Below are 25704 nucleotides of genomic sequence, written 5' to 3' on the forward strand. Positions count from 1 at the left end.
TGTTCCAATAGAGTAGATCTTGATCTATTCTATTCTATTCAAATAATGAGAAACCATCAGATGAATCCACATTGTGATGCATCCTACAAAATACTTGACCAGTTCTTTTTCTGAAAAGTAACTGAATACTGGGAAACTGCTGCACCTCAGACAGGACCTGATATCGCGGGTACCCTAGGATGGTACCCAATGATCACCACCTGTTGGTTTACACGACCTTGTATTGGAATCATCTCCCTGTGAGTTTTGGGCACAAGATGTGATTTGCTTTAATACAATAGAATAATGCAAGCAGATGGGGTATCATATGGGTGATTATGTTACATAAAAGTGTGATTTTTTTTTTCTTGCTAGCAAGCTCTCTCCCCTGATGTCTTGGATGGCTCATTCTGCCATAAGGCAGAAGCCAACATGGGAAGCAACTGAATGCAGCCTCTGGTCAACAGCCAGCAAGGAACTGAGGCTCTTGGACCAACAGCCTGCCCTAGAGTTTGCAATTTACACTTCCAAATAATCCAAGCCCCCTTTCAAATAACAGCCTATCACTTGACAGGTAGTGTGAACAACTTATAACAACAGAATAATCCTAATTCTTTTCTCTTATCCCTTGTATAACTGCAGTCATTCGTTTCACTTACATAGACGAATACACACGTGTGTGTGTGTATATATATATTAATTTATGTATGACACTTAAGCATACTTAATACATTGGTACTACTATTATTTTTAACAGACTGTTATTTGTTAGATCAATTAAGAATATGAAAAATAAAAGTTTTTATTGCCCAGGTTAACCACTAAAAAAAGTTTTAAAAATGTGTGGCTGAAATGCTAAGAAAGAAAAGAAGATGAATTCATATAAAATGCTCATCTAGGCTAGACATGATGGCTTATGCCTGTAATCCCAGCACTTTGGGAGGCCAAGGCGGGTGGATCACGAGGTCAGGAGTTCAAGACCAGTCTGACCAATATGGTGAAACCCTGTCCCTACTTAAAAATACAAAAATTAGCCAGGCGTGGTAGCACACTCCTGTAGTCCCAGCTACTCGGGAGGTTGAGGCAGGAGAATCGCTTGAACCCAGGAGGTGGAGGTTGCAGCGCGATGAGATTTTGTCACGGCACTCCAGCCTGGGAGACAGTGTGAGACTCCGTCTCAAAAAAAAAAAAAAAAAAAAAAGGCTCATCTAAACAACACAATGTAGAAAATGAGTGAAATACAAAAAACAGGAACAAAGGCAAATAAACAACTAGAAGATAGTGACAAATTTCATAGATTTTAAATCCAGCTATATCAATAATCATTCTGAATGTCAATGTTCTAAATGCAGGAAATAAAAGAATGAGTGAATCAAAAAGACCCAAGTATATTTTGTCTATATGAAACTCGCTTTAAATATGAAGACCTAAAAGTGACTGGGTACAACAAATATAACATGATTACAAAAACCAAAGGAAGCAGGTGTACCTATATTAGTTTCCAAAGTCAAATGTACGTGGGTAATTTCATTTGTTTACTAAGATAGCAAATCATTTAAGTACAAATAATCTACCAGTAAAAAACTTTAACAGGTAACAATTAGTACAAATATAATGTAACAGAGGACATGTGATAGAATAAATTTATGTGATATGTTACAATCTGAGAGACACAGAAACATCCCGAGGACATACAGTCATAGGCATGTGAACATGTGTATGTCCAAGGAGAAACATCTCTCCTGGATCATTACCCAGTCCCTCCGTGGTCTGCCCTTCCAGCTCCTGCCTCCTCACGTATTTCTCATCCCAGCGGTCCTTCTAATCCCCTGTCCTCTTCTCATGGCCTGGCCTGTGCCACAGACACGCTGTTTCCTCTTCCCTGTCTCTCCCCTGTTTGCTGGACTCACTACTCCTTACTCTCCAGAATCTCCTCCAATGCTTCTCCTCCTGGAGGCTCCCCTTACCCATCCCATCCCAGGCCTGAAACGTGTCCTCTGAGCTCCCGAGGGCAGTTCTTCAGAACGAAACCTACAGTTTCGTTTCTGTTAAGTTTTCTCAGTGCCCACTGAACTGAAATATCAGAGAAGAGGGAAACTTTGTCTTTGTTGTTCCCCTACAAGCCCCACACATGTAATAGAGCAACACAAAGATTCTGCTTTATATTGAATTCTACAAGTAAATTTACAAATCTAACTCCTCACCTATATTCTTGTCTACTTCCCAATACATTTCAAGTCTCTTTCTATCTGAAAAGGATTTGAACTTGAAGATAAAGCTGGTTTTTTGTTGTTGTTGTTGTTTTTCTCCCTTCTGTTCTCAGGACAGAATCTGAATCCTAACTCCCCCTTAGCCTCTTCTCCAGCCTCCCCAACCTCAATACACTGCAGAGCTCCTCTCATTGACCCAGCTGCTTCTACCTCATCTATTTGCTCCTCTTCTGTACTTCCCACAGTTTTGGCCTCTGAGACCAAGAAAAATCTTGTTCACCTCTATTAACTCTATTAATATGGCTCCTTTGATAAATATTTCCAAATCTTTATTGGGAACTACATTTCACCATTTTCTTTTTTTGTGTTTGAGACAGAGTTTCACTGTCATTGCCCAGGCTGCAGTGCAATGGCATGATCTCAGCTCACCACAACCTCTGCCTCCCAGGTTCAAGCGATTCTCCTGCCTCAGCCTCCCGAGTAGCTGGGATTACAGGCATGCGCCACCATGCCCGGCTAATATTGTATTTTTAGTAGAGATGGGGTTTCTCCATGTTGGCCAGGCTGGTCTTGAACTCCCGACCTCAGATGATCTGCCCACCTTGGTCTCCCAAAGTGCTGAGATTACAGGTGTGAGCCACTCCGCCCAGCCACATTTCACCAATTCTTAACTTTTCTTTAATGTTACAAGTGCCAGTTCCCCTGTCTGCCTTCCTCACTGTGCTGGACTCACATTTGTCCTCACTCACCTTCACATGGCCAAGTAGAACCACTTAACTGGGGAAGAATCATGTCTGAGTAATTCCAGGAAAAATGAAACAAGATGTGGAACAACTAACAGAGATTAGACATGGCTTGCCACATGTAAAAACAAACAAAAAAACTGGATGAATTACATGTGAATATGAATTCCAGACACTACACGTCCATTAGTGAAGGATGGCAATACGTGAGAAATATGAAAAATGGTCTGAGACCTACTATTAAGTAAGGATACTGCTTTAGGAGTCCCCAGGCTGTGCTGGAGCATAAATTGTGGAAGGCACACTCAGTTGAGAAGAGGGAACTCAGAGTCCGGAGAATGCAGTGGCTGAATTTTGTCAAGCCATTTTCCACATCTAATGGTAAAGATGCGAGAGAGCATAGATGCCAGCATCCATACTGACAGGGCGGTGGCGTCATCATTACTCCACTAAAACACGGTGAACAGAACTACAGGAGCGGCACGTAAATAAAAGGCAAAAGCACAATCGAGTAATTTGAATGAACTTGGTCTTCACCCTTTCATCTTATTCCTCAAGGGGAAACGATGGGTCGTTCATGACAGAGATCTTGCACCAAGCTTGAGGATGCAGGGATGGCCTTAGAAATGAAGTAAACGATGTGTTTAAGTACATGAACCACCCCATGTAAACACTAACCTGCCTTTTCTATGTTATCCTGTTAGTTGTGGCTGATACACTCATTACATTATGAAATAACTAAAGTAGAGGCAAGGTGTGGAGGCTCTCGTCTGTAATCTCAGGACTTTGGGGGTGTACTATTTGCATCCAGAAGTTCAAGACCACTGTGGGAAACAAGGTAAGACCCCGTTTCTACAAAACATCAAAAATTAGTTAAGCTTCATGGTGTGCATCTGTAGTCCCAGCTACTCAGGAGCCTGATGCAGCAGCACTGCTTGAGTACTGGGAGGTCGAGGCTGCAGCGAGCTATGATCATGCTACTGAACTCAGCCTGGGTGACAGAATGAGACCTTGTCTCAAAAAAAAAAAAAAAAAAAATCAGTAAAGCTTTCTGTTTAAAAGAGCAGAACAAAATTATCACCAAAAGAAGAAACCAATGAAAGTTTTTCTATTTGTTTCCCTAGAAATTATCATTGTTTTTAAATTTGAGACATATTTTTCCTTTCTTCTTCACTACATAAACACCACTGTCTATCTGGTTTGCATGAAATTTTGGGCTGTTCTTTATAGTCAGTGAAATTAAGTCAAATGATGACACACTGTAATAAAATAGATAGGTACTTTTTCTTCTTTTTACCAAAATCGGCCACTGAAATTATCTGTGTACACTACTGGAGTTCAAAGACCGACTGCCGTCATACCTGAGAAAACAAATTCCATCTACCAATTTAGAACAAAAGCACCCATAAAATATGGGTAAAAGTACCCATAAAAGAGCATTCTTCTTGCTCTGATGGTGCTCACATCTAGTATATCTTTATCAAATGATCCTCATCCTCCCACATATATATATAAACTGAGCTTTTCAAAAAGAGTTCAACTATTTTCAACTTCTATACATGTGGATATTTGTCTGATGTAATTCTTATGATTTCATAAGATGAAACAGGCAAAATACAGTAAAGTTTTTTTTCCTAAAATTTCTCCCATTGAGGCAAAACTTATCTGAATCACTTCTAAACCCATCTTGCCAGTAACTGACCCCATATTACTATCATCTGTACTAATCAAAAGCACTGGTGATGCTGCATTTCTGATGGGATTCCTACGCTACTCTCTGTGAGATTATCTTTCCAACCCCTTGACATCCCTTCTGCCAGTTTTGATGATGATAATATCACCTGAAGATATCAATGGGTGGTTTTTAGACCAAGTTCATGTCAGCGTACATGAGGACAAACTCATTATGATTCTCTTCTGGCCAACAGTGTTTCAACACTATCGGATTCAAGATGCCTTTCTGTGAAAAGATGTGACTGTGTGCACTACAGCATGAATGAAATACACTCGTTTTCTCTGCGACTGCCCACTTCTCCGTATTAAGTCATCATGGCTGTGTTCCTGTTTTAAGTGCAAAGAAGTTTTTAAAAACTATCATTCAAAAAATCAATTAAGGAGGAAGACACAATGGTAAAAAGCTACTAGACGCTTTCCTTGAAGTGTTAGCTTTTTAACGCATGGCACAAAGATGGGAACAATAGACACTAGGGCCTACTTGACAGGAAGGGTGGGAGGAGAGTGATGGTCAAAAAGCTAAACTACTTATCGAATATTAAGCTAACTACTTTAGTGATGAAATCATTTGTACACCAGACCCTAGTGAAATGCAATTTATTCAGGTAACAAACCTGCACATGTATTCCTGAAACTAAAATAAAAGTTGAAGAAAACAAAAAAGACATAGAAAAAGTTTTATATTGATCATTCCTGCCTTTATTTTAGAAATATGAGTAACAGACCGGGCACAGTGGCTCATGCCTATAATCCCAGCACTTCGGGAGGCCGAGGCAGGTGGATCACGAGGTCAGGAGATCGATATCGTCCTGGCTAACACAGTGAAACCCCGTCTCTACTAAAAATACAAAAAAAAAAAAAAATTAACTGGGTGTAGTGGTGGGCGCCTGTAGTCCCAGCTACTCGGGAGGCTAAGGCAGAAGAATGGTGTCAACCCAGGAGGCGGAGCTTGCAGTGAGTTGAGATCGCACCACTGCACTTCAGCCTGGGCGACTGAGCAAGAGTCCATCCCAAAAAAAAAAAAAAAAAGAGATATGAGTAATGGTCTTTTTAAGCTTCATTCTAAATTCAGTTTTCCAACCTATAATATTTGTGTGTGTCTCTGTATACTCATTTCTGTTTATGTTTTTAATCATGAGGCTGATGAACCTGCAAGTCACCTCATGATAAGCCACTGCAGATATGGATGCATCGTGGTTCCCGTTAAACCTTTTGCTATGTCCCCGGCTACTCTGTTCAACTCTACTTTGAGATACCTCGATATTGGAATTGGTTTTCCCATTTCCTCGTGAATGTATTGAGTAAAGAAGAAACTCATAATTCAGAATTATGACTAAAATTTTACCCAGAGTTTTAGGCTCCAGGAAGACTGAATTAAGTGAATATGAAGTCATGATCTCAAAGATAGGAGCCATTCATTCATTAAACTCTAATTTCTAACAGGCTCGGGTGTGCAGAGTGCAGAACACTTGCCTCATGATGTGGTGTAAGAGTTTGGCCTGTGTGCAATGATATCTTTTTGAAAACTGCTGTGGCCAGGCCCATCTGTGTGAAATCGGGTAGTTTAGTATACTGTGGCAAATCGTATCTTCCATGCTGTCAGAGGTTTTGTTTGGGGACTTGGTGTAACACACTGTATCATGTAACATCATATCAGTACAGTTTTGTGTCCATTGGCTTTTTTCTGTTAAGTCTGAGATCTCACACCTGCTTGATTTTGATTTGCCAGTTTGAGGGACTACTCCTTGCCCAGATCTCTTGTGTCTCATTTATGACCTTCCACTCTGATCTTTTTGTTGTTGATCCATACTTTGGTAAGGTAGAGTGTTCATAGTATATACATCACGACAGATTATTATTATTATTATTATTATTATTATTATTATTTGAGACAGAGTCTTGCTCTGTCGCCCAGGTTGGAGTGCAATGGCACGATCTCGGCTCACTGCAACCTCCATCTCCTAGGTTCAAGTGATTCTCCTGCCTCAGGATTACCAGCATGCACCACCACACCTGGCTAATTTTGTATTTTTAGTAGCAATGAGGTTTCTCCACGTTGGTCAGGCTGGTCTCAAACTCTTGATCTCAGGTAATCTGCCTGTCTGGGCCTCCCAAAGTGCTGGGATTACAGGCATGAGCCACTGCGACCAGCCGGATTTTAAAATATGCATTGAAGTGAAAAGTAAAAGGAGATTTCACAAGTCACTAAAGTATTAATATATATCCACTTAAAATCAGTAATCCTCCATGTGTTAAGATGTGGAAGTATAAATGAGGCCTTTTGTATCTCAAAGAGTAAAGTATATGAGATTGGAGAAGTTAAGGATTTTCACAAATACAAATACTCAAATAACAGCGCCTAAGTAACAGCTCTTATTATCTTGCTCTCAGACATGAGAAATGTGGTTCAGGTCAGCTGTATCTCTCACTCCGGGCTCTAAGCTGTGAACTGGTTTTCTCACTGACACTATTGATTTGATGTGGAGAATATGCCCCATGATTACAGACTTTAAAAGGAATTATGCCCATCTTACGGATCTCTATGGAGTGCAGGACGCATTCACACAGCTTTGCAGGCTTTTTTGGTATGTTTCCTGGACACTACCTGGTGCTGCCAATTGGATTGCTGCGGTCCATGAACTGGGAGCTGTTGGTGGCAGGTCAGTGGACAGTGGACCTCCCTGCAGTGGGATTCTTTCTTTAGCCAGCACATATGCACAATCCTCATTCAGCTTGTCTCCATATCTTGGATCACGGCATGGAGGGTTGAGTATATGTTGTATATGGCTTGTTCTTTTGTTTTTTCTATCTCTTTTTCTCCACTTGTATACAACACATATGTATTAGTCTCTTTTCAAACTGCTATAAAGACATACCTGAGACTGGGTAATTTATATAAATAAATAAATAAATAAATAAATAAATAAATAAATAAATAAAAGAGGTTTAACTGACTCATAGCTCCACATGGCTGGGGAGGCCTCCAGAAATTTACAATCATGGTGGAAGGGGAAGCAGGTACATCTTACACAGTGGCAGGTGAGTGAGGCAGGGAGAGGGAGTGGGGGAGAGACAGAGAAACAGAAAGAAAGACAGAGCACAAGCAAGCGTGTGTCAGGGAAGGAAAAACGACTGGTTATAAAACCATCAGCTCTCTTGAGAATTCACTCTCATGAGAGCAGCATGGGGGAACCGCCCCCATAATCCCATCACTTCCCACCTGGTCTCTCCCTAAACACCTGAGGATTACAATTCAAGATGAGATTTGGGTGGGGACACAAAGCCTGACCATATCAACACATGACTTCACCTGCCAAAACCCTTGTGCATATAGATTCATATATAGGCCTTTGTAAGCAGGGACTGGCCTAAATTAGCATATTTATAATTTTTTTTTTTTTTTTTTTTTTGTAGCCAGCTCACCTGCGACCATGATAATATCTACTTTGTGGCTTTTGGGTTTGGCAAGGGACAATATAATTCCATGATATCAATGTCAACAGGCTACAGGGTTCCAAATAATTCATGATTGAGTCTGTAAAGTGAAAATAACAATTTTCACAGAGTTTTCTCAAAGACTTGAAAGTATATCTGTCTTTTGAGCATGTAAACAAAGAATACTTGTACATAGAAAAAACACTCTCCTAAATTCAGAAATACATTTTATATTTCCTATCACTGACATTTTCCCCTTTTTGAGACAGAGTCTCGCTCTGTCACCCAGGCTGGAGTGCAGTGGCACGGTCTCCGCTCACTACAAGCTTCGCCTCCCAGGTTCACATCACTCTCCTGCCTCAGCCTCCCAAGTAGCTGGGAGTACAGGCGCCCACCACCACGCCCAGCTAATTTTTTGCATTTTTAGTAGAGACGGGGTTTCACTGTGTTAGCCAGGATGGTCTCAATCTCCTGACCTCATGATCTGCCCACCTTGACCTCCCAAAGTACTGGGATTACAGGCGTGAGCCACCATGCCTGGCCACTGACATTTCTTAATATTGGATGCTAACATCCTGCAGTCATGTCTTTCAATAAGTTTTTAGTGGATCCTGCAGATTCACTTCAAAATAGAGTCTGAAAGTGAGGCTTTCTGGAATATGTGAGGCACAAGCATCTATCTTTGAAGATGTGGTTACTGACACTCAAATTGGTGAGTGGGGAGTAGGCAGTCTGATGGCAACGAAAAAAGATGACTAGAGTCCCTGCAGCTCGAGGTTGTCTTCCTGAAGCAACCTGTGTTCAGAATGACGGGATGCTCTTCCCTCCCTATACATCCATTCATTTCCTGTGCATCAGGTTATTGTTTATGGTTTGTGTTCTTTGTGCCAAATAATATCTACACATTTTACTATTTGAAACAATTTTAGATATACAGAAATATTCATAGATAGTACAGAGAGTTTTATACATCTTTCAGATATCTGGAAATGATAACATCTAATATAACTATAGTAAACACAGGAAAACAAACTTGTAGGTGGTACTAAAATTTTAACTGAAGTACAGGCTTCTATCATATTTTACTAGGCTTTGCAGTAATGTCATTCTTTGGTTCTAGGATCTAATCCAGGATGCCACATTACATTTACTATCTGGTATACTACTTATTAGTTTCTGCATAACAAATTACCACATAATTACTCCCTCAAAACCACACATATATTACTCACAGTTTCTTTGGGTCACGAATCCAGATTAGCTGATGGCCAGGGCTGGGCTCTCAACCGAAGGCTCAGTTGGAAAAGAATCTCCTTCCAAGCTCATGTGTTTGTTGTTAGGATTCACTGGTGCATATGTCCAAACCTTTTAAAAAATGAATACCAATCTATTACCAATAGTTCAAAAAAATTAAAAATGACACAAGTAACGTGGAGAAGATAGCACTTCACAATGCATTTCATGAGACAGTCTACCCTGATCTTGAATAGAAATGTAACAAAGGTATTTCAAGGGAATATTATAAATGGATATGTATTATGAATACAGATGTTAAAATATGAGGAAAACAAATCAGTAACACGTAAAAGGAATTATACAGGCCAGGCACGGTGGCTCATGCCTGTAATCCCAGCACTTTGGGAGGCCAAGGCAGGCCGATCACGAGGTCAGGAGATCAAGACCATCCTGGCTAACACAGTGAAACCCTGTCTCTACTAAAAATACAAAAAATTAGCTGGGCATGGTGGCGGGCGCCTATAGTCCCAGCTACTCGGGATGCTGAGGCAGGAGAATGGTGTGAACCCAGGAGGCAGAACTTGCAGTGAGCTGAGATCGCGCCACTGCCCTCCAGCCTGGGCGACAGAGCAAGACTCCATCTCAAAAAAAAAAAAAGAATTATACAGTATGACCAAGGATGTTTACATCGGTAACACAAATTTGGTTTAACATACAAAATAAATTAGTACTCATGAACTATATTAATAAAATAAAGGACAAAATCCACATGATTATCTCAAAAATGAAGAAAAAACACTTGCTCAATGCCAAATCAACTTATGATAAAAACATGTAGCAAGTTAGGCATAGAAGGGAGCTTTCTTCACCTTAAAGACAATCACAAATAACTCACATGACATCATAATTCACTTGAAAGTTGTCCACTCTTGCCACTTCTATTTTTAACATGTCACTGGAGGGTACAGTAAGGACAAATAGGCTAGAAAAATAAATACGAAGAATCTGATTTGGAAAGAAAGTCAACTTTGCAAATGACATGGTGTTGAGTGTGGAAAATTCTAAGAATTCTAATGAAATATAATTAGAAATAAAAAATGAGTTCATCAAGGCTGCAGTAAACAAGGTCAAAATAGAGAAATAAATTTCATTTTTACACACTAGCAATTGTTATATATGTACACTGAAAACTATAAAACTTACTGAAGAAAAATAATTAAGTCCTAAATAAATGAAAAGGCATTTTATCACTGATTGAAAGGCTTAATATTGCTAAGATGGCACTATTTTGCAATCGGATCTACAGATTTAATGCAGTCCCCATCAAAATTCCAGATGAAATTTTGCTTAAATTTGCATGTTGATTATAAAACTGATATGTAAATGGAATAGATCCACAACAAAGAAATTAATCTTGACAAAGAGGAATAAAGTCTGCACAGCAAATGCACACTTACTGATTGCAAAATGACTACAGGGCAATAGTAATAAAGTTTTGTGGTACTGGCTGGGTGCAGTGGCTTGTGCCTGTAATCACAGCTACTCAGGAGGCTAAGGCAGGAGGACTGCTGGAGGCCAAGAGTTTGAGATCAGGCTGTGCAACACAGCGAGATTCTTTTCTACAAGAAAGCTTTTGGCCAGGCGCAGTGGCACGCCTGTAATCCTAACACTTTGGGAGGCCAAGGAGGGCAGATCACCTGAGATCAGGAGTTCGAGACCAGCCTGGCCAACATGGTGAAACCCCATATCTACTAAAAATACAAAATTAGCCTGGTGTGGTGGTGCATGCCTATAATCCCAGCTACTCGGGAGGCTGAGGCATGAGAATTGTTTGAACCCAGGAGGCAGAGTTCGTAGTGAGCCAAGATCACGCCACTGCATTCCAGCCTGGGTGACAGAGCGAGACTCTGTCTCAAAAAAAAAAAAAAAAAAAAAAGAAAAACGTTTTAAAAACTTAGCCAGGCTTGGTGGCCCACATGAGTAGTTCTTCATACTCAGGAGGCTGAGGTCGGAGGATCTCTTGAGTCCAGGAATTGGAGGCTGCAGTGAGGCATGATCATGCCACTGTACGCTGGCCTGGGTGAGAGAGCAAGACCCTGTCTCAAAACAAAAAGAAAAAAGTAAAAGAAAAAAAAAAAGATTTGTGGCACTAGTATAAAGATAGACATATACATCAGTACAATAAAATTGAGTGTCCAAAAATTAACACTTACCTTCATGATCAACTGATTTTCAAGTTTGTCAAGTCAATTCAATAAGAAAAAAAACATAAATATGTTTTAACAAATGTTGCTGGGACAAGTGAATATCGACATGCAAGTTAAACTCCTCTGTCACACCATATACATGATTGATTCCAATTAATCATATATCTAAATATAAGTACTAGATAGGCCAAAACTATAGAAGATAACATAGAAGTATGTTTTCATGACATTAGATTATTAAGCAATATTTTCCTAGGTGCGACAGATAATGTATAAGTGACAGAATAAAAAAGAGATATATTGGTCTTCATCAGAATTAAAATCTGTGATTCAAAGTGTATCAAAAAGTAAAACGACAAACCAAAGAAGGGAGAAAATTTTTGCTAGCCACATAATGTATATATAAAAGCATGTTTTAACTAAATAATAAAAAGGCAAATATCTAAGTTAAAAATGGCCCATTACTTAAATGTACATTTCTCCAAAAATGCTCTAAGAAAGACATGAAGATTTGCTCAACTCCTTTGTTATTAGGGTAATGAATATTTAAACAATGATGGAGTTATATTTCACCAATCTAAAATGTGTATTGTTAAGTGAAAAAGGCAAGTTGGAAAAGGCAAAACACTGTGTAATTCCATTTCAGAACACTCTAGAAAAGACAAATGTACAAAGGTAGTAAAAAGATTGTTGGTTACAAGGGGCTTGGGAGAGAGGAAGGGTGATATGAATTACAGGGGTCTTCTATGGGGCAGTGTAATTATTCTGTGTGATGTTATAGTGATGGATACATAATAGTGTTTTTGAAATCCTGTAGAAATTTACAACAGAAAGGAATAATCTAAAAGCATGCAAATTTAAAACATTATTTAGTAGGCTGGGGGACCCCAAAAAAAAATACACAAAATAATGTAACAGTATTACAAAGGTATGAGTTATTTCACTGAAGGGAATGGGAGGAAGGGGGAATGGCCTAAGTAACTTTAAAAATGAGGGGACAGTCTAAGTCTAAAAACTGAAGTTGGTAAAAGTCATTTCTCCTGGGCATATGGATTACCAATTCTGGAAACACTATGCAAGTCTTTTCAGAATGTAAAATTGTTAACAAAGCCAACTGTCTCACTGTTAGAATGGTAGGTTACATACAAATAAGCGGGAATAGGCAAACTAATTCATCGGCTAATAATTTAGATTATGTGGTAATGGCGCATTAGTAGGAATTCATGTTTAATTTAATATAGATGCATATGGACATATATTGCTGTATTTAGAGATATGTATATATTTATGTGCCAATATATAGAGATATATTTATTTTCTCTGTCACCTGGCAAGGCTTCGAATCAATGGATGTGCCAGTAGCAATGAGTGGACCTGGTGCCCCAATCTTTGTTTCAAATTCTATTTTCCAATAAAAGGAACTAGGGCTTCCTGAAGACACGATGCATACTAGGCTTCGGCAAGGAATACGCTAATCAACAACAAAACCAACTAACCAATCACACAACATCAAACTGTAATTACCAGAGTATTTCAAAATGATAAGAGCATCAACCAAAAGACCTTTGAATGATCAACAGTAGAACAATTTGAGCAATAAAATAAACGATCAACAGTAGAACAATTTGAGCAATAAAATAAACGAAGGAGACCAGGCGCGGTCGCTCATGCCTGTAATTCCAGCACTTTGAGAGGCTGCAGTGGGTAGATCACAAGGTCAAGAGATCAAGACCATCCTGGCCAACATGGTGAAACCCCGTCTCTACTAAAAATACAAAAATCAGCTGGGCGTGGTGGCACGTGCCTGTAATCCAAGCTACTAGGGAGGCTGAGGCAGGAGAGTTGCTTGAACCCAGGAGGCAGAGGTTGTAGTGAGTTGAGATCGTGTCAACGCACTCTAGCCTGGTAACAAAGCAAGATTCCATCTTAAAAATAAATAAATAAACAAATACAAGTAAAGTGTAAAATAAATATACACATTTGCATACTTATAGAAATAAGTGATTTAATAAATATAAATGGAAAAAAACAGACACACAAATGGTGAAAAGACTAAAAATAATTTTTGTAGATATTCTGCCTGTTGGGAGATGGAGCAAGACTCCCCATTTCTTACGTGAGTAGTAACTTTTTTGATACATACAACATGGAAAATGAGGAAGGGTAATTTACAGTGGAGAAATTTTATATCAACTATCTCATCCAGGTGATCAAATGAACATCAACAGTGATAAAGTGTGGTTTTAGTATATACCCTTGATATCATGTAATGAGAAAGACATTTTTTTTTCCTCTGTGGTCTTCTACACCAAAATCCACAATCCACCGAAATCTTGTGAAAAACATCAGAGTAATCCCAAATCAAGAACGCTCATGTCATCAAAAACGAAAAAACTCCTGGAAACTATCACAGTCAAAAAAGCCTACATGAGATCTAATTGTGACGTGGTATACCAGATGGGATCTTGAAATAGAAACTGGACGTTAAGTGAAACAACGAAATATGAACAAAGCATGGGTAGTAGTTAGTGATAATGTATAATACTGGTTGGTTCATTGTGATAAATGCCCTACACTAATATAAGGGGTTAATAATATAGGAAATTCTGTGTGGGGACTACAAGAACTTTCGTACTATATTTGCCACTGTTTTGTACATATAAAACTAATCGTAATTTTCAAAACTTGATTTCATTGTATTTATTTATTTAGATTGGGTCTCACTCTACCATCCAGGCTGGCATGCAGGGGCATGATCACAGCTCACTGTAGCCTCAACCTCTGGGGTCAAGCAATCTTCCCACCTCAGCCTCTTAAGGGGCTGGGACTACAGGCATGAGTCACCTTACCTGGCCTAATCTTAAATTTTAAAAAGAGAAACTTTTAAAAGTTTCTTGGCAGAGAAACTACTAAGCTTAAGAAACAGCCTTACCATATTTTGATGCCCCCTGGGGGCATTTCTCTAATGTCACCATCTTCCTTTGCTGTTATAAGTAACTATTATTGTGAGCTCTTTGTCACTCTCTAAATTTTATATATTATCTTTCTTTCTATGTTTGTATTGTGTATTCATTTTTTCTTGTCTTCAAATTTAGATAAATGCAAGTGTTCAATTTAAACAATACTCCTAGTGTAATCATGAATAAAATCCCACAAATCCATATTGTGGGACATTCTACAAAATTCCTGACCACTGTTTTCAAAAGGGTCAAGGTCACGACACACAAGTGAAGACTGAGAAACTGCTGCAGACTGCAGAGGATCTGATGTGCAGGCAGATGGCTACCAATGACCCCCATCTCTTCATCTACATAACCTTGGATTCTGATGTGCTCCCACTGAGTAAGAATAAGAAATTTCATTCACTTGGAAACAACATAATTTTGCAAAAATTATGAGATATCACTTGGGTAATTATATTGCATTATGATTTCTGTCTCGCTAGGGACCTCACTCACTTGGTAGCTTTTATGAAGCATTTTGCCATATGAGAGAAGCCCATTTGGCAAAGCAACTGAGTGCAGCCTCTGGTCAACCGCTAGGAAGAAATTGGTGCTTTTGTGTAATAAGCTATCCAAAAGTTTGCAGTACTACATTTAAAACTAATCCAAGCCCCTTTTCAAATTATACTATATCCTTTGCAGGTAGTATGAGTACCTTACAATAACAAAATAATCCTACTGTCTTCTCCAGTGCCTAGTATTCTTACTGTAATTTGTTTCAAATATATGTAAGCATACTTGCATATATACATATATATGTGCATAATCACATAAATTGTTACTATTTTCAAGAAATTGTTAACTGATAGAAGCTATTAAAAACATGAAAAATTCTTAAACCACTTAAAAGGTAAAAATCATACATCTTTGTTTCTCTTGCTATCAAGAAATACCTGAAGCTGGGTAATTTATAAACAAAAGAGATTTACTTGTCTTATGGTTCTGCAGGCTGTGCAAGAAACATGGTGCCAACATCTGCATCTTGTGAGGGCCCCAGGCTGCTTCCACTTGTGGCAGAAGGCAAAGGGGAACTGATCACATGGTGCAGAGATCACATGGTGAGAGAGGAAGCAAGAGAGAGGTGCGTAAGTGCCAGGCTCTCTGCAACAACCAGTGCTAGCAGGAACTAAGGGTGAGAACTCACTCAATCCTGTGAGAGTGGCACCAAGCCATTACTGAAGATCTCCAACACTGGGGATCAAATTTCAACATGAGACCAAATAACCACAGCATGGGGCCAAAACAAACCATATTCAAACCATAGCATGATATGTAACTTACATGATAAGGAGAAAAGCTATAACCATATGAAATGCTCAGCTAAAACAACAACAGGCAGAAAATGAGGGGAAGAAAAAAAATTAAGAGAAAACAAGAGCAACACATAGAAAACAGTAATGAATGAATACGGCAGATATTAATCCAACTATATCAATAATCACTGTGAATGGCAATGGTCTAACTGCATGAATTAAATGATTACATTTGCCAGAGTAGATGACAAAGAAAACCAATTGTATATTTCCTCCAAAAAAATCTACCTTTAATATAAAGCCACATGTAAATTAAAGTAAACAGATGTAGTAAATAGCATAGTAGATAACAGTAACCAAGCAAGATTAGCCGTATTAATTTCAGATTGAGCAGACATCAAAATGAGGACAGTTACTAGGAACAAAAATTGACATTACGTTAAGATGAAGGGGTAAGTCTCCAACAAGACATAGCAACCCCTAAAGTGTATCCACCTAACAACAGAACATCAACCTACATGAGGCAAATGTGACAGAAATGGAAGGATGAAGAGACAAATTCAATATTACACTTGGAAACTTCAAGACCCTCTATGAGAAACTGCCAGATCCAGCAGGTAGAGTGCCAGTGAAGACACAGCCAAACTCAACAGCAACATCTGTCAACTGGTTAGAAACGACATCTACAGCCTACTTCATCAAACAAATTCAGATTGCACATTCTTCTTAAGCTCATCTGGAATACATTTACCAAGACAGAACACAATCTGGCCATAAATCATACCATAAAAAGAAATGGAAATCACACAACGTGTGTTCACAGACCACAGAATCATAAAACTAGAACTCAAGGGATAACTGGAAAAATAACTAGAAAATCTTGAAATGCATGTGGACTGAACAACAAACTTGTTATAAATAATAGGGTCAAAGAAGAAATCACAAGAGAAATTTAAAAGAAAGTACTTCTAAATAAAAGTAAAACTAAATGAAAATGAAAATATAACACCACAATTTGTGTGATACAATGAAACAACATGTAGATGGAAATGTATAGCATTGAATGTATACATTGGAGGAAAAAAGTCTAAATTCAGTCATCTGAATTTCTTTCAAACTTAGAAAAGGAAGAGTAATTCCAAAGTAAGTAAAATGAACAGTATAATACTATATAAAGAGTAAAGTAAAATTAAAAGCTACAGCTACTGGATTATTCAAACAAGTATCAGTAGCATAATGGTTCCCAGAATATAGAAGTATCAAAAATTAATAGAAAACCACAACACACCCCCAAAATATAATTGCTTAGGACCATGCAGCAGAGATCCTCCTCTGAAATAAGGAGATACTAATTTGCAGAATTGATAAAAAGCATGGTATCACAGGGTAATATCATCTGTTTATTAAATTGTATTGCACATTTTTATATTGCTAAAATAATAGATTTCTTAAGTTTTCACCAGGAAAAAAAAAAGATAAATTGATGAACCAATGGATATGTTAAGTTTGATTAAATCTTAATTAAATGTACACATAGATAAAATCTGAACACATTGTAACCCATAAATATACACAATTATTATATGTTAATAAAAAACTATGCAAATGGTTTACCAATAATCCGACAATACAAAATTTAGGTAATTGTAGATATGTGATGGAAATAGGCAAATGTGACAGAAAGAATGATGTTAAAATATCTGTCACGGTCTAAGAAAATCATTAGGTTTGTACGAGAATATCAAGGAACATGGAGGAGACATGCAGACACAAATGGGTAAAGATGGTAATGTCCACCGAGAAACGTCCTGTAAAGGCAGCCCACCCCACCCACTGCTCATCTCCTCTCACCAGGACCTCAGGCCCCTTGTTGGCCTGCCCTGTGCATCTGGCCTCAGATTAGCTCTCCGAGCAGGTTTGAAAACCTGAAATTGGCACTGCCTGTTGGGCTTCTTTCAGCCTCCCATATGTGGGTGAGGTTGGCCATGAGTGAGCCACACTGAATTTTCTGATCCCACTTACACCTGCAAAATGACTGAAGGGACAGAAACCTGTACTTAGGGTGGGGTGGAGGTCTGTGCAATGGAGGCACAGAGGAGATCTGGAGCATTCAAGGTCCCTGAGCTGACCAGTCATCTAGTCTGGGGATCCTCCCTGCCCCTCTCAAGCCCCTCTCCTCCTGAGACCCAATCCTCCTGGTAATGCCCAAGGATCTCCCCAGTGGGCAGGGGCCATCCTCATTCATTCCGTCTTCTTGAGAAGCATAACTCATGGACTGTATAACATTTCAGAAAAGAAACTGAGGCATTCAATTTCTTTCCCTCAGAATGCAGTCCTCAGGGAGCAGCCCTGCCTTCCCTGCCCAGTCCCTCCATGCTCTGCCCTTCCTGCTCCTGCTTTCTCACATATTACTCACCCAGAAATCCTTCCAATCAGTTGTCGTCTTCTCATGGCCTGCCCTGTGCCACGGACACACTGTTTCCTCCTCCCTTACCCTCCTCTGTCTGCTGGACTCACTGATCCTCACTCTCCAGCATCTCCTCCGTGCTCCTCCTCCTGGAGGCTTCCTTGTCCATCCCATCCCAGGTCTGACACCTGTCCCCTGAGTTCCCAAGGGCAGCTTTTCTACCTACAGTTTAGTTGTGGTTACATTTTCTGAATCTCTTTTGAACCAAGGCATCAGAAAATATGTAAACTTGTCTGTGTTGTTCTCCTGTGACTCCCCACGCATATAGTGGTCAAAGAGTAATACAAATGTGCTGATCATCTAAAAGTCATGCACAAAAAACTGTTCAAAAATATGTATAGCTGATAAAATAAAATAAACGTAAGTTTCAACTCCCTTTCTACCATACCATTTCTACTATATATTCTAATATATTATATCCTCTACAAAAATATGTGCTGCCTAACATATATGCACACATTTTGTGAGTGGCATTTTAAAATGGAAAACTAAAGATGCTTTTAGTATTCACTTATCAAAGAGTAGGAAAAAGATACAAATATATATTATAAGCCATCTGTACAGAGATATGTCATGAATACTTTCAGAATAACTACTTGGAATGAATCAGAAAGTTCAGCCAATGTTTCTAACTTTGGGGTGAGAGAAAAACAAACATGCATATTAACAAAATGCTTGTACAGAACATCGATCTCTCAATGTTCCGTCTACAAAAATTAATAATTTTTAACCTTTCAAAATCAGAACAAACTAAATCACATAATGGTAACAGTCACCTCTCCTTTTCATCATGATGTTCTCAGCATGTTTTGTCTTGCGGTTCCCAGAAAAATCTCTGTTCCTCTTCTTTCCAACTAGAGGTATTTTAGAGAACATTTCTGGAAAACGATAAAAGAGAGAAGGTGTAATAAAAGTGATTACACATTTCCTAATAAAAGTGATATTTCCATTTAATTTAATAAAGAGTAATGAATGAAAAGATGAAAATAATTGAAAAGATATATTGAAAAATGATTATAAATACATTGTTAAAGGTAGGATGAAAGGCATTAATACACAATATAAAAACACATTTGGTTGTAGATGATGCCAAAAAATAAATTTATACACAAATGTTAATAGTATTTGCATGCCAAAACAAAAACCAAGAAGAAATTATTACAAGCAAGGTTTGTGGTCATGGTGTCATCGGTCAGCAAGAAGAATGACTGCTGAACTAACTCAATCTTTGTACAAAAGAACTGAATCCCCGCATGGTCCCCAAAGGGTAGCTGCTAGCCAGATAGATACAAAAGAGAGGTTGTGAACTCAGCTGTGTCTTCTGTGTTCCCATGCTTAATGGGATGGTCTGGAGGAGGTGACCACAGTCACTGGGCAGTCTGTACTTGTGCAAAAGTCATGCAGAGATGTCTATACAGGCTCCTGATCTGCTCCCTGTTGCTGGAGTAGAAAGTCCCCCAGGCTTCGTAAAGCAGAGTAAGAAAATGAGGGGGCATGAGATTGAAAGCTATTTGCTGAGATGATACTAAATAAGTGACACAGGGAGTGGTGTTGGGGGCATTGTTCTAAGACGCACCATAAGCATCAACAGCAATGTTATAAAGTTCTATGCTCTCTGCTTCATTCAAGGCACGGCTGAGAATACTGGTGTGAGTGCAAAGCATGCAGGTTTTCACTCTTCTGTCTTCATTACACAATACCACAGTGGTTAAGAGAATGGGCTATTTGCAGAGATACATGTGACCATGAGGACAATCACATCATTGCTGCCTCTGACCAACAGTGTTTCCACAATGTCTCACTTGGACTTGGGAAGGGGAACATCACACACTGGGGCCTATCATGGGGACGGGGATAGGGGGAGGGATGGCATTGGGAGTTATACCTGATGTAAATGACAAGTTGATGGGTGCTGACGAGTTGATGGGTGCAGCACACCAACATGGCACAAGTCTACATATGTAACAAACCAGCACGCTATGCACATGTACCCTAGAACTTAAAGTATAATAATAATAAAAAAAGATGCATTTACATGTGAAATATCTGAAAATATCTACTTTAGGATGAATACAATATACTCTTTCTCTCTGTGACTGCACATTCCTCAGTGTTAATGTCTTTGCTGATCTGCTGTATTCTGGTCTATTATTGAAGGAGTATGTTGCAATATAGGTTTATTTAACTTGACCAACTGTATTTACCTTCTGCCTAGACAGTGGAGATATTAGATCTTTTAGTGAACTACTGGAATTTCTCTTTTAAACGTTGTAGTAAATACTTACAATTCTATATATTGCCTCAGAATTCATATTAAATATAGGTTTTATTTACTCATATCAGAACCAGGGTTTAGTCATCCATGACACCATTTCCAGTTCTCCACCTTCTTCCAGTTCCTTAATGTGGTAGATCCAGATATCTCCTCATACAATCCCTCCAGCTCACTACTCTCTCTAGGACAGCTAGATGCAACACTTGACTTGCCCCACTGACCTCCATTCCCCATATGTAATGTGTAGACATTCCAGCGAGCACCTCTGCATCACAGGGTGACTTCATGAAACGCATGCCTTCTTGCTCAAAACCAACAGCTGGAACTTCCTATGAAAAACTGATTTGGGTTACACTCTGGAACCCAACAAAGGCTGCAGCCCACTGGTCCCTCATTCCATCACCCTCCCTTTCACACTCACCCCACTCCCATTTGTTGTAGGTGTATGTTTCAGACAGCTCTTGCTTTCCCATTGGCCTTGGGAGGCATGCTTTCTTCTTTCTGGGATCTGTAAGTAATACACTATTTCTGTTATTTCATCAGTTTTGTGTTTTACTCTGTCTTACATAACCAACACACCTGAAACTAACTTCTTTCTCATCTGGGGCTCTCCTAGAGAGTAGCTACCTTGGTAGAAGTAAACTGTAAATAGGTCAGATAAGAGCTTCAAAGGCATGTGCTAGTATAAGCAAGTTTCCTGTGAGAAGGACACCTGGTGACATGTAGGACATTTAGATATTAGGAAATACACCAGGATAAAGAAGTATCCCACGAAATGTAGACATTGTAGACAACAAGGAGTTAATCTTCTGGAGTCTCATTTGGTAAGGCTATACTTTGTAGCTATGTAGAGAGACACAACTCAAGAGTAAACTACAAGCCAGGCGCAGTGGCTCATGCCTGTAATCCCAGCACTTTGGAAGGCTGAAGCCATGTCTTTTAAAAACTCTTTAGTGGATCCAACAGATACACTGCCAATGTCTGAAAATGGGGCTTTATGAGGTGTGGGAGGCACAGGCCACCATCTTTAAAGAAATAGTTAGTGACACACAAAATGGTGACTCTGTAATGGGGAGTTTTACAGGAAGGGAGAAAATTGAGGGGAGTCTCTGGTGATTTTGGGGGTCTTCATGAAGTAGGTTCATCTGCACTTGGAATGGTGGATAATAGGCAAACTGCTTTGCCATTCTCTCCCGATATCTCTGTTCATCCTCTGATCAAAGTTTTTTGTTGTTGCTTGTTTTGTTTTTTGTGTGGATTTTTTATTTTTTTTGGAGCAAATACATTCTAAAATGTTTTTATTTTGAAATAATTTTAGATGTATAGAAAAATGCAAAAACAGGCCAGGTGTGGTGGCTCACACCTGTAATCGAAGCACTTTGGGAGGCCAAGGTGTGCGGATCACGAGGTCAGGAGTTCAGGACCAGCCTGGCCAACATGGCAAAACCTCGTCTCTACTAAAAATTTAAAAATAAGGAAATTAGCCTGGCATGGCGGCATGTGCCTGTAACCCCAACTACTCAGGAGGCTAAGGCAGAAGAATCACTTGAACCTGGGAGGCAGAAGTTGCAGTAAGCTGAGATCATGCCATGGCACTCCAGCCTGGGTGACAGAGTGAGACTCTGTCTCAAAGGAAAAAAAATAAGAAAGGCCAGGTGCGGTGGCTCACGCCTGTAATCCCAGCACTTTGAGAGGCTGCAGCAGGCAGATCACAAGGTCAGATGATCAAGACCATCCTGGCTAACACAGTGAAACCCCGTCTCTACTGCAAATACAAAAAATTAGCCGGGTGTGGTGGCGGGCACCTGTAGTCCCCCCAAAGATATTGGTGAGGGATGTTATTCACAGTATACATCGTAATAGACTATAATGTATACATCAAAATGAAGAGGAAATGCACTTTACAAGTCACTTAGCTTATAGGAACTTCTGTTACAATTAATAGAATAACCCTCCATGTTTTAAGATTATCAGTTTAAAGGAAACTATCCTTATTCATGGAGTAAAATATAAGCATGGAAGAGTGAGAAGGATTCCTGAAATACAAATGTCAATTGTAACAGCACCTAAATATCTGCTATCCTGACCTCAGTAGTGAGATATGTGGCCCAGGTCTGCTCTATCTTCTCACTCCAGGTCTGCAGGCTGCAGGAGCTCATTTTCTCACTGAAGCTATAACTGCAATGTGAAGAATATTCTCCAGATTATGGACAATAGAAGCAAGAGCCTTGACTTTGTGGATTTCCGTGGGAGTGCAGTATGTACTCCTATGGCTTTGTACGCTTTGTAGGCATGGTTCCTGCACACAGCCCTGGTGCTACCCAGCAGAGTGCTGAGGTCTGAGAACAGGGAGCTGTGCATGAGTGGACCTGGTTTTTAACGTTTCTTTCCCTTTTTATTTACTTGTTCTTAGACAAGGTCTCCCTCTGTCACCCAGGCTGGAATGCAGTGGCATGATCTTGGCTCACTGCAGTCCCTGCCCTCTGGGCTCAAGTGGGCTCCCACCTCAGCATCTTGAGCAGCTGGGACCACAGGCACACACCACCACACCTAGCTATTTTTTTTGTATTTTTAGTAGAGATGGGGTCTTGCTATGTTGCCCAGGCTGGTCTTGAATTCTGCAGCTTAAGTGATCTCCTGCCTGGGCCTCCCAAAGTGCTAGGATTACAGGCATAAGACACCACAGCCAGTCAAAGGTTTCTTTTCCTGATCTATATAAGCAGAGGTTGGTCTAAACCCCCATGTTTATTAAAGCTCGTTGTTGTTATTATTTTGGTTATGTATATGCCCTACTCACCTGCTACCACTATGATATTTAACCTGTGGCTTTTGGACTTGGCAATGTTCAACAGAAAACCATAAGGTAAGTCTCAACGGAGTACATGGTCCCAAAGAATTCATGACTGGGTCTGCAGAAGAAAAAGTTTAATTAACCAAGGTGTTTCTCAAAGGTGTGAAGGTACATTTCTCTTTTCAAACTTGAAAAAGGAATCCCAGCACCAAGAAAACACCCCTGAATGCAGAATTGTGATATATGTTCCCTGTCACTTATATTTCTCAATATTATGATAGCTTCTAGTGTCTGGAAGCCATGTCCTTTTTTTTTTTTTTTTTTTTTTTTTTTTGAGACAGAGTCTCGCTCTGTCTCCCAGGCTGGAGTGCAGTGGCGCAATCTCGGCTCACTGCAAGCTCCGCCTCCCGGGTTCACGCCATTCTCCTGCCTCAGCCTCCAGAGTAGCTGGGACTACAGGCGCCGCCACCTCGCCCGGCTAGTTTTTTTTTTGTATTTTTTTTTAGTAGAGACGGGGTTTCACCGTGTTAGTTAGCCAGGATGGTCTCGATCTCCTGACCTCGTGATCCGCCCGTCTCGGCCTCCCAAAGTGCTGGGATTACAGGCTTGCGCCACCGCGCCCGGCCGAAGCCATGTCTTTTAAAAAGTCTTTAGTGGATCCAACAGATACACTGCCAATGTCTGAAAATGGGGCTTTATGAGGTGTGGGAGGCACAGGCCACCATCTTTAAAGAAGTATTTAGTGACACACAAAATGGTGACTCTGTAATGGGGAGTTTTACAGGAAGGGAGAAAACTGAGGGGAGTCTCTAGTGATTGTTGGGGGTCTTCTTGAAGTAGGTTCATCTGGGTTTGGAATGGTGGATAATAGGCGAACTGCTCTGCCATTCTCTCCCAACATCTCTGTTCATCCTCTGATCAAAGTTTTTTGTTGTTATTGTATGTTTTGTGTGTGTGTGTGTTTTTTTTTTTTTTTTTTTTTTTTTTTGGAGCAAATACATTTTAAAATGTTTTTATTTTGAAATAATTTTAGATGTATAGAAAAAAGCAAAAACAGGCCAGGCATGGTGGCTCACACCTGTAATCCAAGCACTTTGGGAGGCCAAGGTGTGTGGATCATGAGGTCAGGAGTTCAGGACCAGCCTGGCCAACATGGTGAAACCTCGTCTCTACTAAAAATTAAAAAATAAAAAAGTTAGCCTGGCACGGTGGCTTATGACTGTAACCCCAACTACTTGGGAAGCTGAGGCAGAAGAATCACTTGAACCTGGGAGGCAGAAGTTGCAGTAAGCCGAGATCATGCCATGGCACTCCAGCCTGGGTGACAGAGTGAGACTCTGTCCCAAAGGAAAAAAACGAGAAAGGCCAGGTGCGGTGGCTCACGCCTGTAATCCCAGCACTTTGAGAGGCTGCAGTGGGCAGATCACAAGGTCAGAAGATCGAAACCATCCTGGCTAACACAGTGAAACTCTACTGAAAATACAAAAAATTAGCCGGGCGTGGTGGCGGGAGCCTGTAGTCCCAGCTACTCAAGAGGCTGAGGCAGGAGAATGGTGTGAACCCGGGAGGCGGAGCTTGCAGTGAGCTAAGATCACACCACTACACTCCAGCCTGGGCGACAGAGTGAGACTCCGTCTCAAAAGAAGAAAACAAAAATGCAATTATAGTACAGAGTGTCTCATATACCTTCCAGCCTCCTGTGATGTTTATACCTTACTTAGCCATAGTATGTTTATGAAAACTCAGAAATTGACAGTGGTACAAAACTAGTAACTGAAATACAGGCTTTCTTCATATTGTACTAGGTTTTCCACTAATATCTTTTTTCTATTATATGATCTAATCTAGTATAACACATTCAAGTTACTCACAGGTATATTAGTTATTTATTACTGCGTAACAAATTACCTCAAACCTTAGTGACTGAGAACCTCATAAATGTAATACCTATGGTTTTTCAGGGTCACATGACTCAGGCTGAGGTTTCAACTGAAGGCTCACCTAGGGAAGGATTCCCTTCCAAGCTCATGTAATTGTTGTTAGAATTCAATTCCTGTCTAGGGCGAGATGACCAGTGAATTACTCTAAATCTGTTAAGAATGAATAACAATCCTTTACTAACTCTTCCTCCAAGAAGAAAAAAAAGAAAAGACAAAACTTGCCAATCTACTCTACGAGGCCAGTTACCCTGATCCCACAATAGAACAAATATATTTGAGGATAGGACAATTATAGACCAATAGGCCTCATGAAACAGAGGCAAAAATTCTCAAAGAAATACTATCAAAACATACCAGCAACATATGAAAAGGATTATACGCTAAGACCAAGGATATTTATCACTGGAATGTCAATTTGGTTAAACATACAAA

At 39.7% G+C, this 25704-nt stretch overlaps 1 long non-coding RNA gene across 7 annotated transcripts in view; it reads right to left on the reverse strand.

The window, feature by feature from the left end:
- Window positions 1-2731: 2731 nt before the first annotated feature.
- The window catches only part of LOC103246042 (uncharacterized), a 50626-nt gene continuing 27653 nt past the window's right edge, over window positions 2732-25704 (reverse strand). For 2 of the 7 annotated variants that reach the window (XR_012091436.1, XR_012091432.1), the window contains 6 exons: window positions 25334-25422; window positions 23339-23450; window positions 19043-19144; window positions 10233-13469; window positions 9334-9466; window positions 2732-3551 (listed from right to left, as the gene is read on the reverse strand). This is a non-coding gene — a long non-coding RNA (uncharacterized lncRNA). The remainder of the gene's footprint in view (window positions 3552-9333; window positions 9467-10232; window positions 13470-19042; window positions 19145-23338; window positions 23451-25333; window positions 25423-25704) is intronic. The other 5 variants (XR_012091435.1, XR_012091434.1, XR_012091437.1 and 2 more) reach the window with 5 other exon arrangements.

This window comes from Chlorocebus sabaeus, chromosome 26 (assembly GCF_047675955.1).
Source record: "Chlorocebus sabaeus isolate Y175 chromosome 26, mChlSab1.0.hap1, whole genome shotgun sequence".
NCBI classification, from domain to species: Eukaryota; Metazoa; Chordata; class Mammalia; order Primates; family Cercopithecidae; genus Chlorocebus; species Chlorocebus sabaeus.